This window comes from Anomalospiza imberbis, chromosome 2 (genome assembly GCF_031753505.1).
Source record: "Anomalospiza imberbis isolate Cuckoo-Finch-1a 21T00152 chromosome 2, ASM3175350v1, whole genome shotgun sequence".
NCBI classification, from domain to species: Eukaryota; Metazoa; Chordata; class Aves; order Passeriformes; family Viduidae; genus Anomalospiza; species Anomalospiza imberbis.
Window position 1 is genome coordinate 45,744,139 of NC_089682.1, and position 16,683 is coordinate 45,760,821.

The window sequence follows — 16,683 nt, forward strand, 5'->3', positions numbered from 1 at the left end:
TCATTGGCAAATACTATGATCATTACGTCCAACCATTAACCCAGCACTGCCAGGCCCACTATTAACCCATGACAACAAGTGCCACATCCACACACTTTCTGAACACCATGAAGTGTTTTCCAGCCAGGCAGGGTAGGTTCAGTGTCCCACATTAAGATCTACTGTCAAGCAATGACGCTTGATTTCAAGTTTTTCAAATTTTCGTTTTGATTTCAAGTCAACACGAATGTGAGGAGGCTGTGAGCCCACTAACAGGTTATTTGTCTTGGTTGCAAAAATACACAAGGTCCAACATGGGGTAAGACTCCAACAGCCGGACCCCAGCATGGGATGGAAGACTGAGAGCATGGCAGGGAGGAGAGAGAGTAGCGGGACAATGACTGATGATCACCAGAAGCCATCAAAATAATAGAAATCAAATGTCAGCACACACACGCAGGCAGCTTTTATTAAAATTCTAATTGCTTGATCCAACCTATGCCCTGGCGAGCATAAAGAAAAGCTAGCAGCACCAAGGTCACTGCAGACAAAAAAAAAAAAAAAACAACAAAAAAACAATGCAGAGAATGAGTGATAATATTTTTTTTTCTCCTAGATTCACAGAGAGGGACTGTGGAGATATCCTCTTGGCATCTCCAGAGATGCACAATATCCCTTGGACTTTGTCCAGCAATGCATTTAACACATTTTTAACTTTTGACATCCAATTTTTGCTCCTCTTGGCTGTGACAACAGCAGGTTTGAGCATCCTAACCCACTGTTACATTTCATAGATGCAAAAATAATAATCCATTTCTCTCTTCCAAAACCATTCCTGCAATGTCTGCTGCACTTCTGGCCTAATGGGTGTCCTCAGAACCTTCTCTGGTCCATGACTGCTGAATTTAAAAAAATCTACCCGAGTCTTGACTAATATGGAAAGATGTCATTTCCTTTCCATGTATCTCAGTACATTACTTGCCCCAAAGTAATTTTTTTCTGAGTGCTTTTGTTCTTAATTTATTGTTTTTTAAAATAAAGTAACAATTACTGACATGTGATTTGTGACTCCCTGCAGAATTGTTCCTCCACCAGCTGTTCCCATCTGCACCAGCACCACTGCTGATCTCTACCTCTACCCCGCCCTCACCTCTCCTAAACTGCTGCTTCTTTGTTCCAAGCGATTTCTTCAATATGTCAAGATCTCTTTGAATTCCAATTCATGCAAAATTATTTAGTCAAACACAAGTGAAGCACTCAGCACGAGATTACATGGATGAAATATGACTCTGGACAGACTCTGAGGTGGGAGAGTCCTAATGCCACATTCTGCCCTTATAAATCGCTTACCTGTAATAAAGTGTCATGGTTTGGAATGGAAGGAAATTCAGGGAAGTGATGCAAAACTTTTTTGTGTTACTGAAAGTCTGTTGAACCACTGAGAAGCTGGGTGCCTTTAACATGTGTTTTTCACACCCCTGTGAAAAACACATGGTAAAGAAAAAGCCCGGGAACTTTCTCTTCCAGTCGGCGAGGAGGTGGTGGGTCCCGGTCCCGGTCCCGGCCCCAGTCCTGGCCCCGGCCCCGTCTCAGCCAAGCCAGGCCAAGCGGCCCTGCCGCGGGCCGGGCCGCTTCCCCCATCCCTGGGCCACCCGTGGGGCATCCCCACCTTTGGCCCTGTTCTGGCCGGGCCAGGCCCCAGCAGTTGGCGGGCAGGAAGGCGGGGGAGGCTTCGGAGCCCTGGCCGGAGTAGGGCTGGCCGTGGCTGTAAAGACCTTGCTGTCAGGTCCTCTCTCCCCAGCATGGCTGAGACCAGAGACCCTTGCAGCCCGAGCAGAGGGGCCCTGTGGCTAAAACTGAACACAGTGAAAACCAAAGACCAACCATGAAAAAAATCCTGACACAGCCCCAGCCGAAGTTACTGCCGAAAGTTACTGGCAGGTCAGGTAGGGTCAGGTAGGCCCTAGGTGGGATGTTAACCCTTTCAATGCGTCAATCCCCCCTCGAGTGAGAGAAAGGAACAAAATGCAAGCATGTAAAGGAACAATATGAAGATATCAAGGTCAGTGAGGAAGAAGTCAAGTCCCAGATGGGACAGGTGAGGAGATGCTTTATTTTTGGAGCTGAAATCCTCTTGTAAGCTATGGAGAAAGGACTCTTTCCTTATAGTGCATGAAACTATGGGGAGATGAAAGATATCAAGTAAAGGCCTCCATGTTAACGTAAGCAGATGTTGAAATGGCTGTGATCCCATGAGAAGTTTAAATAGAGAAAGAGAAAAGAGTAGTCCTGTGCTTCCAGGAGGACAAGAAGATCTCTGTTCCCAGGGATGAAGATGATTCTAGAAATAGATAATGAGAACTTTTGCCTTTGAATAGCTCATCTTTAAAATAATACCCCATAAGTCAACATAGCCCATCAACAAGCTGTGGGAAGGCTTGCAGAAATGGGAAGGACTTTACAATGGCAGGGTTCCCTGGGTGGCTGCTATTCATGATGAAATTGAGAGCCACAAGAAGACTGTTTTCTTTCCTCTTGTGGAGAGGTTTCCATAACCTTAACAAGAGGGACTTCTCTCCCTAAGTGAACTGAAGACAGACTATTTTAGAGGTGGTAAACTGACTGGAAATTTTAGGTTTGGTTTCTTTACATTGTCAGTGGGAAAGAAAAGGTTGTGGGTGGAGGAGAAGTGTTCTGAAGGGTTTGATTTGATTCTTACTACTTTTCTTTTAGTTACTTTTTAATAAATTTTTCTTTATACCCTTTTAAAGTTTTGAGCCTACTTTGCCTTTCTCCTAATCCTATCTTGCAACAGGAAATGAGTGCACTGGTGATTGGCCAGCACTAAAGCCCACCACACTCATCAGCACATTAACTGGGGAAATCTCAAAATTGGGGAAATCTGAAATTGGCGAACCAAAACCACTACACAAAGTATCAGTTAGAATTACAGGAGGAACACAGTGCTGCAAATATAAATTGCCTGTTGGATATTTAAGGCATCCTACACCTAAAGAGGCTCCAAGAGAGCTGGAGAGCATCTTTGGACAAATGTCTGGAGGAGTAGGACAAGGAAGAGTGGCTTCCCACTGCCAGAGGGCAGAGTTAGATGGAATATTGGGAAGAAATTCTTCCTTGTATGGTCCTGGCCACAGGTTGCCCAGAGCAGCTGTGGCTGCCCTATCCTTGCATGTGTTCAGCATCAGAGAGTCCTATTGATGGGCTATTCAAGGATGAATCTGAGATAAATATCTCCTAAGTGATATGAAAGACCTGCATAAAATTGAATTTGTAGTCATCAGCTGACAAAAACTCAAGGAATGACATAAGAACTCAAAAGCTGGTGTCCCTCAGGCTGTCCACCAGTGATCCTTGTCAGATCACCTGAACATGGACATCTCTCTACCTGCAGGGTGAGTGTAAATCAAAGGAAAAAGAGGGAAAATCTAGTTTTTAATGTATTTTATAAACAAGAATCTTCTCCTTCCTCAAGATCTTACACTGAACTTTATACAGTAATCTCCTATAATATTTCATAAGTAGAATATCCTTGATTTGTTCCTGTGAAAGATTGAACACATTTCCAGCACCTGTGCAGCTTCCCAAGGGATGTCTCCACACAGCAAAGAAGGATGGAGTGTGCACAGCAATTGAAGTCATGGTGATTTCCCTCATTTCCCCTTCTGCATAGCACATGAATGTGGCAAGCACATTTCTCTCTTTATCAGGATTTTTCATAAAGGTACACAGAGAGAAATGAAAGAGAAAACAATTTCTATTTCTGCTCCTTGTTTTTCCCTTCTGGAATGTATTTGGAGAATTGTTTACCTAGAGTGATCGCTTGGTTGGATCACGGTGGATTGTTTGAGCCTGATGGCCAATCAGATCTACCTGTGTCTGGACTCTGGCGAACAGGGTCACGAGTTGGTGGTGGTTAGATAGGAGAGTTAGAGAAAGTAGCATGTAGTTTTTAGTATCCTCTTTTATATAGTATATTAATGTATTATAGCATAATTGTAATAAAGAAATCATTCAGCCTTCTGAACTAAGTCAGACATCATCATTCTTCCCATTGGGTTCGTCAACATCTACAACACATGAATGCAGTTTCTACATCAAAGGCATAGCCCTGAACCTGGACACTGCCAAACTCTAGCACCCAGTAATACTTTCTGTGGGCTGGAATGCGGTGTTTGCTGAAATCCAGACTGGGGACCAGGTTAAACTGGAACTGTTTGCAAGTGTTTGGAGACCTTAAAACAAAATACAGCTCTATTTCAGTGCTTAGAGCTCCCCTCATTAGAGCAACATAGGTATGAAAGTGGGGTACAGCAGTGCATCACCTTCATATCTTCACTCTTCCCAGGCCATAATTACAAGACAAGCCTCTGTTTCCTCCTATTTTGCATCATGTCTGTCCTGGTATAGGGCAAATTTGGGAGAAAACCTCCAAAAGGGCTCCCCCCAGAAAGCAAACCCACACAGCCCCTCCCGGCAGCCAGTTTGGGAAAAATTTCCTTGGAGAGAAGTGGAAAAAAACCTGTTTATTTAAACAGGCAAAGCATTCTCCCCAGCCGGTTTGGGAAAAATATCCTCGGGGAGAAGTGGGAAAAAACCTGTTTCTTTAAACAGGCAAAGCATTCCCCAGCACAAAAAATGAACAATACCAGATGACAACTCTCATTCGCCACTCTGAATAGACGATAAATTCAGAAAATCTCTCCGGTGGGTGGTGCTCTGTTATCAGTCCCTCCAGCACTGGGAAAGGCTGCTGCCCAGACTAGGCCCTGGTAGGCCACAAAGTGCAAACTCTCAGTATTTCCCCGGGTCCCAGTCTGAAACAGGTTTGAACAGTTCCAAGAAAAGAGAAAGAAAACCAGTCCAGGGAAAACTTCTCTGCCTCAGCTAGCTAAACTAACCAAAAAGCAAAGGAGGGCCCTGCTCTGCCCCATCTGTGCCCAGACAACAAAGTCCAGCAGAATTTGAAGGAGTGAGTGCAGGCTGATAACAAACTCTGTGCTTCTTCTTCTGTGTGCCTTTGCTCTCAGAGCCAGTCTTGAAAACATAGAATATAATATCCAGCATAAACAGAGCACACGATTAGGGATACAAGCATCATAACATCACCCTCGGACAATGTCCTAAGTTCTGACATGTCCTGACATTAAAAGACCAATTTTATGCAATCATCCAGTTTTTGACTTCCCACCCAATTTCCATATCAAACATCAGTGTGACATAGTCCAAAGCTTGGTTACTAGATGCCAACACTAACTCCTTGGAGCACCCCTACTGCCCAAGAGGGTGTGAGAAAGATGATGATTTGTATGTCACCACTGATGGACTACTAGACATCAAGACCCACTGGAAGACCAAAGATTGAGATAGGAAAGGCTGGACAGACACACATGGCTGCAACTCACAACCACAGTGTGTTAAATTTAAAGGAACATCTTTCAGTTATTCACTGCCAGCTATGGACATCGCACCACCCTGCAAGATCTTTGTTCTAGAGGAAGCTGAGGGCTTTCCCAAACCACATAGCTCAAAGAGCTGGGCTTTGCAAACACCAAAAATACTGCCAACACTTCAGTGACTAGAGGTACCAGCAGAAACCCAACTAGAAAACCATCCTGTAAAGCAACAGATGTGCTTCCAATTTTCAGAGCAGCCAGGGAGACAAATTGCAAGTGGTCATAAAAGAGAAATCTCTCTTGGGAGGATGAAAATCCTCCATGTACAGGGATCAGCATGCCATGTTAGTATGCAGTCCTAGAACAAGCATGAAGGAGAATCTTGGGAAATGGGGCTGGGGAGAATCTCAAGAACACATTCAATTCTCATGCTCTGGGATTAGGATCCCATGCTTTGGGATCAGGATCAAGCAATGGACTTTTGTATCTCCTATGAAAGTTGGCTGGCTTTCTGGAGATGCTAAAGACAGTCAATGGCTGAAACAACCTGTCCTGTGTCATCCCAGAATTCACACCAGCCAGATGCTGCAGACCCTATCAGCCTTGTGGGTTACACAGAGCCATGGGAGAATTTCTATGAGACACCAGGAAATCACCTCTCCCCTTAAAGCAAGTTGTGGCTGCCCCATACCTGGAAGTGTTCAAGCCCAGATTGGATGGGGCTTGGAGCAACCTGGTCTAGTGGAAGGTGTCCCTGCCCATGGCATGAGGTGGAACTGGATGAGCCGAAAGATCCCTTTCTACCAAAACCATTCTGTGATTCTGTGATCCTGCTCCGAGCTTTGTTCCAGAGCTGCTGTGCTGTCAGATCTTTTTACCCACCAAGGGAGGCTCAATCACTGCAACTTTCAATGCCACCTTCCCTGCTCTCTGCATGATGATGCTGCCAAAACCCATCCCAGTTACCCAAAGAGAACACATGTTTTTTCTTGTGTCCTCCCTCCACTGGGCTGCTTGCCAACACATCACTCTCTGGGAATCTTCTGTGTGAGTTGCCATAGCTGCTGACTGACACTGACAAAGCTCTGCTGCTTGGCTGAGACCTATTCCTTTGTCTGCTGGATACACAGGATACCTGGCTAGGGGCAGTCACCCAGACTTGGCAAACCCAATCCAAGGCTTTCATACCTTCATAGGATCTTGCTTGGGCAACCTTCAATCTCACCTTTCTTCCCTCATCTCACATTTTCTTCACATCCATTTATATCCAAATAACAAAAGCATGAAACGTGTTCAAAGTCCTGATCTGCAACCCAGCATTCTGGTGTCCACAAATCCAGCACACTGGAATAATCAGACCTTGTCAGCTAATTCCCTCCCTAGTTTTAGGAACTTCACTGATAGTCTGCTCTGATGCACTGGTGGAAAAAGAGTGGCTCAGGCTGCAAAAGAGTTTGCAAGATACCCAGGGTCCTTTCAACTTCCTGCTGAGGATCACAGTGATGGAACTACACAGTCAAAATGGATGTGAGAAAGGAGAGGAGCCACCTGTGCAGTGAAATGGCATCCTGAAGGCATCTGCAGATTTTCCTTAAAAGTCTCATCCAATAAACTAACCAACATCCCTACTGCTGCCTCGGCCTGGGAATGGGACCAGTCAGGGTTCACATCCCTGGCTGTGATTCCAGCCCATCAGCATGTCATGCTGATTCCTTTCAGGCAAAGCTCCCTGCACAAGAGCAGATGCACAGCCTCCTTCAAGGTGAAAGACAAAGTGAAATTTGGGAGGAAGCCTGAAGCTTAGCAATCAGGTCTGAAGAAATTCTTTCTCCTGTACCTGGATAACCTCTCCTTTTCCCATTCATCCAGCATAAAGACACTATTAGCTCTCACAGGGTGTTCATCTGCCCAACCTTGCAGATGCTGAATTAGAAAACAGAGATTTCTCACTGGAATACTTTGTAAGGTTGCTGATGCCTGACTAATGGTGCTTAGCTGCTGCTCTTTTTTCCTTGTGTTTTAAAAGGATTAAAGATATGTGATGGTGTGCAGGTGTTTTGCTGCTTAGAAAGGGGAAGAAAAAAATAGAAGGTGGTGTCTTAAAAAACCCAATGGCCATCTGTAGTGAAGCTATATACTAACTAATCAAGTTAATTAATCCCAGAATGTCTTGGAATGAGAGGGACCTTAAAAGTCATCTCATTATGACCCCCTGCCACAGGCAGAGACACCTTCCACTAGACCAGGGTGCTCCAAGCCCCATCCAACCTGACCTTGAACACTTCCAGAAACAGGGCAGTCACAGCTTCTGTGGACAACCTGTGCCAGGGCCTCACCACCCTCACAGGGAGGAATTTCTTGCCAATATCTTACCTAAATTTCTTCTACTTCAATTTGAACACATTCCACCTTGTCTTTTCACTACTGTTTCTGATGAATAGTGCCCCTCTGGCTTCTTGTAGGCCCCTTCAGACACTGCAAGGTGCTGTGTGGTCTCCACACAACATTCTCTTCTCCAGGTTGAATCACGGCTCCACCAAAAAAAAAAAAAAAAAACACAACCCAACCAAACAAACTCCACCCCCCAAAAAACCCAAACAAAACATTTAAAACAACTAAAAAAGAGTTTAAAATGAAATTTAAAAAAATTTAAAGTAATTCTTAAAAATTTAAAGTTTTATTTTTAAATTAACATTAAAACACATTCATATTTTTTCTTAAAGAATAACAGTCTCCCCACCCTCTCAGCACCAAAACCTATTTTGTAGTGTTAACAGCACAGCTTGCAGCCAACTCAGCAAAGCAGCTACAGTCTATCCATATGCACACTGTGTGAACAAAGTGCTGCAGGATCCACTTTTTGATCAAAAAGAAATTACTAATTGACATTTGCCATATGTCTTGGTTTGAAAAGATAAGTGTCTGCTAAGGAAGGCAGGAGCCTCCCCTGAAATGGAACATATAAAACCCCTCCCTCCAAATTCTTATAATTTTGAAATTAAAGGGCTCTCAGGCAAAGATATGGAAGCAGGAATAACAGTTCTTTATTAGGTAGAAAAATAAAATAAACAATGCAGTAATTAAAAAAAAACCCAAAACTAGTAACAGAGTCAGAATATGACTTGACACCCTCAGTCCTATTGAATGGTGGCTGCAGCCCTCCTGGAGTGATAGATATGGTTCTGTTGAAGCAGTGATCCCGTAGAAGGGTGTAATTTTCTTCTGAAGGTCCGGTGGTAGTGTAGATGGCCTGGTCTTCCTCTGGGAAGACAGTGGGATAGGAGTGTTCCTCTGGGAATCCAGTGGGAAAAGGCTACTCCACTGGGAATCCAGTGGAGAAGGCTGCTCTAGTCTCCCAAAACCTCAGATTATATCCAGGAAGGAATGCTTGGCTCCTCCCCCTAGGTGGAGCTTCTCACAATGGGATGATGTAATTTTTATCAGTCATGCAGTGAGACTCAATGGCCCATTAACAGAAGATATTTCCTAGAGGGAGGATTGGTTTGTGGAAGAGATAAAGAAAACTGCCCAATTAACAGAAGTTAACTGCCACACCTCTAACACATGGCAAATAGTATAGACACTTATCTTGCAATCCAGGACACCATATTATGAGCTATTAAACAAAATAAAGCAGTTATTAATAGAAAGCTAAATGTTCTTGCAATAGAACACCTGCAACGCTGGATTTGGGGAGAAGAAATGAGTTGGAGGCTAAAGGAGTAACTTGGTGAACAGCCCAGTTTGTGTGTATAGTATTCCAATAATAAACATAGTATATAAATTATATTAATCTAGAAAAATAAATATAGAATTACAAATAATTATATATCCTCCCAATGTTCCATATATATATATAGAATATATATAAAGGACATTGGAAGGATATCCAGAATATTGAGTTATACATCAAGAGAAATAAAAATTCCATTCTATAAAACTTTCCTAAAATGGCCCTTTCCCTCCTGGCTGGTGCTGACCATGATAGCAGAAGACCATCCCTGCTCTTCCCCCAGTGGGGCAAGGCTTAGCCAAAGACACCATATGAATACACACATATATATATAAGCACATTCAGCTCGGGGCAAAGAACAGTGAGACTGAGGCAAGATTGAGTGCAGAAGTACTTAGAAAGTTTGTTTAGCTGGTAGAAGACAAGAAAAGGAAAGGTCATGCTCTAAATGCAAGAAAATACATATTTTTAACAATAGATGTCTTAGTGATTTATTTGAAAAAGGAAAGGATGGGTAATCTAAATTAGTTGATCTCTCTCCTCTTTATTGACTTTGTGTTACAGTGGTGGCTTGAAGCCATCAAGTAAAAGTCAGATCTGCCCTACAGCATCAGCTCCTGCATCCCAAAGCAGCTGGTAGTCTTACCAGACACAGAATTGTGTGGAAGGGGAGGAGGAGAGATGTTTGACATGTCCTTTGACATGATAACTGACTTAACAGAGAAAAGAAATGTGAAAATCTATTTGGTTTCAGCAAAGCATTTTATCCAGGGCCATGTGAGAAATAATTAATTAAGCCAATGAACACGAACATCAGCAGAATGGGAAACCAGGCAAGGGAAATGAAGATGATCAATATTGGGAGGCTGAGCTGCAGCCTGGAAGGTTAGCAGTGTTTAATATTTTTGAGGTTGACCTTGGCACTAAAAAAGTAGGGAAACATTGATGACACCTCCTAATGACACAACATAATTGGGAGCACAAATGTGTAGAAGGATTGGGAAGCCACAGAGGAAGGAGGGGATTGACCTTGACTGCCATGTTCAAAATGGAATGAAAATCAGTAGTTAATTCTAGACTTGGTACTAATCACCAGAATTTTTTGCTAGATGATGTAACTGCCTAAGGAGAAGAAGGAGAACAGTATGGACATCCTTGTTATCAAAGTGTAAATGAGGGATTCATAATGAATCCATGTTTCCCACAAACATGACTCGTGAGTCTTCAGTAGGAATGGGGACCTCATCTCCAAAGGGCAATAGTCTCCATCTCTGTTCAAGAAAAAGAGATTTCATCTAGGAAGAACTAAAGAGAAAAGCTTGATACCAGGAAGTAAAAATTTTTACTTCCTAGCTATAGAGCCAAACAATGTGGATACTGTACTTGGAGACACTGAGCAGTGACATTTGGACAGGAGAAAGTCACTAAGTATGCCAATAAAACAGAAAAAATATAAGAGATAAATAAACCATATAAAACAGCAAACTACAACCTGTCCATTGTCCCAGACTGGAAACGAGTTGCATATCATCAGAGACTGAGGTCTTGGCACAGCCTTCCTGCTGGCATAATGCAACTAAAAATTCTGCATTTCTGAGACCGAGCCTTGGGTGTTACTCATAAAGACTAAATAACAAACTAGATAATTGGACTTCAAGGTTCAGAGGGTCCCATCCAGCTCCATGTGCCTAAAGGTCTCTCTGAGGTGACCCAGCTGAGCAGGAGCAGAGGAATATTGCTCAAGCATGTTGACTCCATCACCTGAATGCCACCTGCATCTCTTCCTCCTGCTCTACCATGTCCTAAGGCATGCACAGACCAGCTCCAGTTTGCACACTGTCAAGGCAGCAAAATTCAGATTTACCTACACTGCTGAGCAGCTCCTCATTGGCTTTTGGGGCTGGATCTTGTCCACCTTGACCTGATTGCAGGGAATACATTGCCACAATGTATTCCAACTCCAATTTGAAGCTACCTACTTGCAAGTGTCCCCAACCTGGAGACACCACCAGTCTTTCTCAGCTAATGGACTACATCCAGAGGAGATCAAGGGTGTTGCAGAATAGCTCTCTGCCCACGTGTTGTGGTTTGACACTGGCCAAATGGCAGGCACCTACAACAGGTGCTTGCTCAGTCACCCTCTCCTGCTACAACTGGGCAGAGGAGAGAGAAAAAAATAAATGAAAGGTTCATGAGTTACAATAAGGAATCGGAGAAAACACTCCAAGGGCAAAACAGGCTCAATTTAGAAGTACAAAATTTATTTATTACTAACAAAGTCAGAGAAGGATAATGAGAAGTAAAATAAGCCTTTAAAACACCTTTTACCCCAAACCCTTCCTCCTTTCCACCAATAGGTCAGGGAGACAGGGAGTGGGGATTTTGGTCAGTTCATCACCTGAGATTTTCTTCCACTGCTCAGGGAGAGAAGTCCTTCCCCTGCTACACCATGGGGTCTCTTCCCACAGGAGACTGTTTTCTATGAACTTCTCCAGCATGGTTCCAATCTCATGAGCACCCATCCTCCCAAAACTGCTGCAATGTAAGCATCTCCCATGGGCAAACATTCCTCCCAAAACTGCTGCAGCATGGGCCACTCTTCCACAGTGTGCAGTCTTCCAAGGACAAGCTGCTCCAGCCTGGAAGCAGGGGGTCCCTCTCTTCACCAGGTCTCTCACTGGATCACAGCCTCCTCCAGACATCTACTCGCTCTGGCATTGGCACCTTCCCCACGGACTGCAAGTGGATATCTGCATCCCCTCGTGGATCCCCATGGGCTGTAGGGGGACAACCTTCTTCACCATGGTCATCACCATGGCCTGCAGAGGAACCTTGGCTCTGACACCTGGAGCACTTCCTTCCCCATTGACCTTGGTGTCACCATGTCATTTACCTCACATGTTCTCACCTCCTCCTTTGCTCTGGCTACAAAGAAACTGTACCCCACTTTGTTTTGATTTTATTCTTAAATATGTTATCACAAAGGCATTACCAACATATCTAATTGGCCCAGGCTCAGCCAGCAGCATGTCCATCTTCAGAGTCATCAGGGCTTGGCTCTGCCAGATATGGTGGAAGTTTCCAGCAGCTTCTCATAGAAGCCACTTCTGTGGCCAGCCCGCACTATCTAAAACCAGGCCATGCAAAACCAACAAAGCCTGTATCGTCCATCTTCATGCTCTGCGTCTTAATAAACACTAGGGCCATTAGTCATTAGTTACTCATACAACTGATCCCTGTGGTATTAGCAGAGGTTGTGTCTCCTCCTGCTACTAAAGGTATATATCAAGTGACCACTGAGACAGAGATCAGCCTTTGCCAGAGCTGCCAAACACCTCCCTGAAAAGCCTTTTCTGGATGGAAGAAAACATTCTGCCCCTTCCCTTCCAACTGAGAAAACTAGATCCATCTGCCTACCTGGTTACTTTAATAAACACTCTCATAGCTGAAACAAGGATTTTGAGAATGGTATCTGCCCAGGAATGTTCTCCGACAGTGGAGTCTGGGATAGCCCTCACTCATACTATTAAACCTCTTTAACCTCTAAAACCAAGGTGGTTGCATCCAAACTGATTGTAGGGGTAAGTTCTTGGCTTGGGAGTGGGTGCTACCAAACTCAGTGTGAGAAGAAGACTAGGGACAGTTCTAGGAACTGGAGAGTACATGATGTTTCCACACCCAGGAACACGTCCTGGGACTCTTTAATTTACTAGTACAGACATAGCTATGGATCTGATCAGAAATTTCAGAAGACATTGGAAAATTTCCCACCTTACAGCATAAGCAGTGTTATTAGCATTTTCACCAAGACAGGAGATGTCCTCCACAGGAGATTTTCAAGAATAGGTTAGATAAAATCACAGCAACATCGAATGGCTTGGGTTGGAAGGGACCTTAAAGCTTATCTTGTTCCACTCCCCTGCCATTGGCAGGGACACCTTCCAGCAGACCAGATTGCTCCAAGCCCCATCCAACCTGGCCTTAGAGCCTTCCAGGGATGAGGCAACCACAGCTTCTCTGGGCAACCTGTGCCAGGGCCACAGCACCCTCACAACCAAGCATTTCTCCCTGATATCCCTTCAAACCCTGCCCTCTGACAGTGGGATGCCATTCCCCCTTGTTCTGCCCCTCCAGACTCTTGTTCAAAGTCCCTCTCTGGCTCTTGGGGCCCCTTTAGTTGCTGGCAGGGGCTCTAAGGTTTCCCCAGAACCTTCTCTTGTCCAGTCTGAACACCCCCAGCTCTTCCAGCCTGTCTTCAGAATAAGGAGGAGCATGAATTTCCTGCCTTTTTGTGTCCTGGTCCAGCCTTCCTGTGTATGTCCATCCCTCCCTAAATTATCTCTGCTGTATCTCTGAAAACCAGGCAGCAAGTCTCCAGTGCTGACTCATTCATCTCGATAGCTACTACAAATTCTCATTTGCTCCACATCTTTAGTACCTCCAGGGTTTGAGATGAATGACAGAACATTAACAACAGGCAATTCATTAATACTAGAGGCAGTCCAAAATTTTCCATTGAAGCCTATATGGTCTTGTTTCCTCTGCTAGGAAAGGAAGTTGGTGGGAGGGAAAAATAATTGGTTTGGTAAAAAAAAAATTTAAATCTGGTTTCACAATATTACTTCTCAGGGAGAAATTAATTTTCTTAGTACTCATTTTGATACCTTACAAAGGGGGTAAATGGTTCCTTTCAGCTTTGTATCTTTTTTCTTCAGGGAATAAAGGTAACAAAAGAAGCAGAATGCAAGACGAAGAAGGGGGGAAAAACACCCAAGAAACACCTAATTCTGCCATTTCCCCGTAATTTCCAGATAAAAACTGAAAGCATTCATTCATTCCTTCTTTTATTTTTGCCAAATGTGCTTTTAATTGTTTCACATCCACCCGCAAATGCCACTGTGAGCACGTTTTGTTGCTTGTTCTCTCTGATCCCAAACCCCCAGAGTCAAGTACAGCCCACTCCATCCTTTGGTACACCAGGGAGAAATGCTCTGCCCATCCTATCCAGAAGTTCAGGAGGAGAAATCCCCTCACCCAATACAGAAAAAGCCCTCACAGAACTGAACAAGAAACAGCTTCATCTACCACCAGCAGCTTTCCATGGGGCTTGTCACTGACCTGACTGAAGGATTCCCTGGTCCTTGGTCCTTCAGGGTCCACAGGCTACCCTAAGAAGCAGAACCAAAGAGAAGGGCGGGGGGAGGGAGTGAAGGAGATAACCTGCCTTCCTTACCTATAAACTTGGGCAGCTCATGTATTGGGGAGGGAAACTGAGGCAAGAAGGCCCTCAGTGCTGGAACCTTGCTTGACTATTGCACACCCAGTGAGAGCAGTGGGAATAAGTACATAAATAAATCCCATATATAACTGAATAGTTAATAAATTATAGTTAATAAATATATAAATAATGTAAATACTATGAATAAGATAAAGAAATACTAGAAATATTGGAAATAAATCCTGTTTATTCTGTAGGATCCCTGGGCACAGGCAGTCTCTGGCAGACATCCACAGTCCTGCCCCTCTGGCCTCACTGAAGGTTTCTGGCTCAAATGCTAATACAAACAAATAAATCCCTCATCCCACTGGCTGGGAAGAACCTCCATCTTCCATGGACATCACCACCAGGCACCACCTCTGCACTGTACCTCTGTGTGGACCTGGTAGGAAGTCACAGGCACATGGTCTCTGTGAGATTCATCTGTCTAGGTACACAAAGGTTAAAAAGGAGAATTCTTCCCTTTAACACGGACTTCCTTCATGACCTTGGGCTAGTCACTACTCTATCCCATGCTCTCAGGTATTCCTCACATGGAAATAAAACCCAGTAGGACAGAGCAAGCTTAAAAACTACTGCTGGTCTGCTCTTTGGTTTCACCAAGGAATTGTTTCCCAGCCTTAGAATCACTGATTTGCAGCAGTGACAGAGGACTGTAAGGAAATCTCCCCCCCACTCTCTGCTGATGGGGAGCCTTCATCCATGCACAAGGAAGAAAAGCCCCATGTGAGCCATCCTTGCTCCTCTCTAGCAAGAGGTCATTAGGTGGTAATTTTTGGCTGCTGGGTGGCCCATAAGGTTGCCCCAATAGGCTGTGAGTCTCCATCCTTGGAGATGTACAATATCCATCTAGCATGTCAGCAGGCAGGTTCTTGGCAGTAATTAGAATTTAGAGAATTTGTTTTTTAAAAATAATCCAAACAATAAACAACACTTAGAAGATGCCTAATTTGAACAGAAAATGAGAACAATTAGCCAAAACATCACTTGTGCATTAATGCTTACGTTCTATGTCCTAGCGTCAGAGCAAACACTCCTGCAATATGCGGCAAAAAACATGGAAGTGGGAGAACACTTTCCCAAGTGGAAAGAGAAGCCCTAAAATATTGTGAAAGCCAACAAGCAACACAAAGAAAGTTGAATCCTTCTAGTTCTTCTTAGGTTTAGCATCCCTGATAATCTAACCCCTTTCCTTGAGGAGGAATCCTAGCCCAGGAACCCCGCCTTAGGAATTTGCTGAAGCAGACTGGAGGGATAGAAAGGTGAGCAATCTGTATTTAAATATGCAAATAAGTCCAATTATCCTTTGTAAAGGTAGAAGAGAAGCAACACATCGGCTCTCCAGTTCCAGGAGAGCTTTCTGCTTTAGCCCTGCTATCTCCAGCACGAGCCCAGACCTTAGAAGGTGAGCAGACAAAAAGCTGAATCTCAGTTCACAGCAGATGAAGGCTGTGTCACTCCCAGAGACCCCTTTCTCAACACTCTCCAACCCTGCAAAACAGAGCCCCCAAAAATTCCTGGCCACATTTTTGTGTCTCAGCCAAGCACCACCATCACACCTGGATGCACCTGAGCCTCCAGCATTACCTGGTAAGAGTTAAGAACTGATGCCAAATGACAGCAAAAATCAAGATCTCACTGCTTGAACTATTTCCCACTTAGGGAGGGGGGAAAGCAGATGACTGTCAGCTTTGCTCAGTGGGACAGAGGAGTCAAGTCCCAGCTTCACCTTAAATCTGCATGAATGATGGCCTGTTTGATGGCCAGGTGTCACCTCTAATCTCCCCAAGAAGAAAAATAAATCACTCAGAGGCATAAACACCTCAGCAGTCATACAGCTATAGGGAAAAGCAAAACGGCTGCAATCACACTTTTTGTCATCACAGCTTTGCTCTATGTCACTTCCACCCTGGTCTCAGCAGTGGTGGGCTCTGCCAAAGAAAGTGCTGGAAAACACAACTGCAGCAAATCCTCCTTGCAAACGTATCTGCAGGGCAACCACCCCACCACTTTTGTGTTTGCATTCCCAACACATCAAACGCCTTGACCCAAAGAGAAACAACAACAGCAGGTCACTGCAAGGAGGTTCACACTCCAAATCCCAAACAAAACAAGGTCTACTACTGAAGTTAAATAAGGGCATCTATTTCTAGTTGGTTGGAGAGGTGGGGCGGGGGACAGAAGGATGTGTCATCCCCTGCTGTGCTGCATTAAAACATGGCAGCATCTGAAGGCTGCCCCACCCAAGCGGCCTAGGATGCATGTCCCTCATCGTGGCA

The 16,683-nt window shown here is 44.3% G+C and overlaps 1 protein-coding gene across 1 annotated transcript in view; it reads right to left on the reverse strand.

Moving 5' to 3' along the window:
- MAP6 (microtubule associated protein 6) overlaps positions 1-16,683 on the reverse strand; it is a 41,564-nt gene that overhangs the window by 23,526 nt on the left and 1,355 nt on the right. The window lies entirely within an intron of this gene.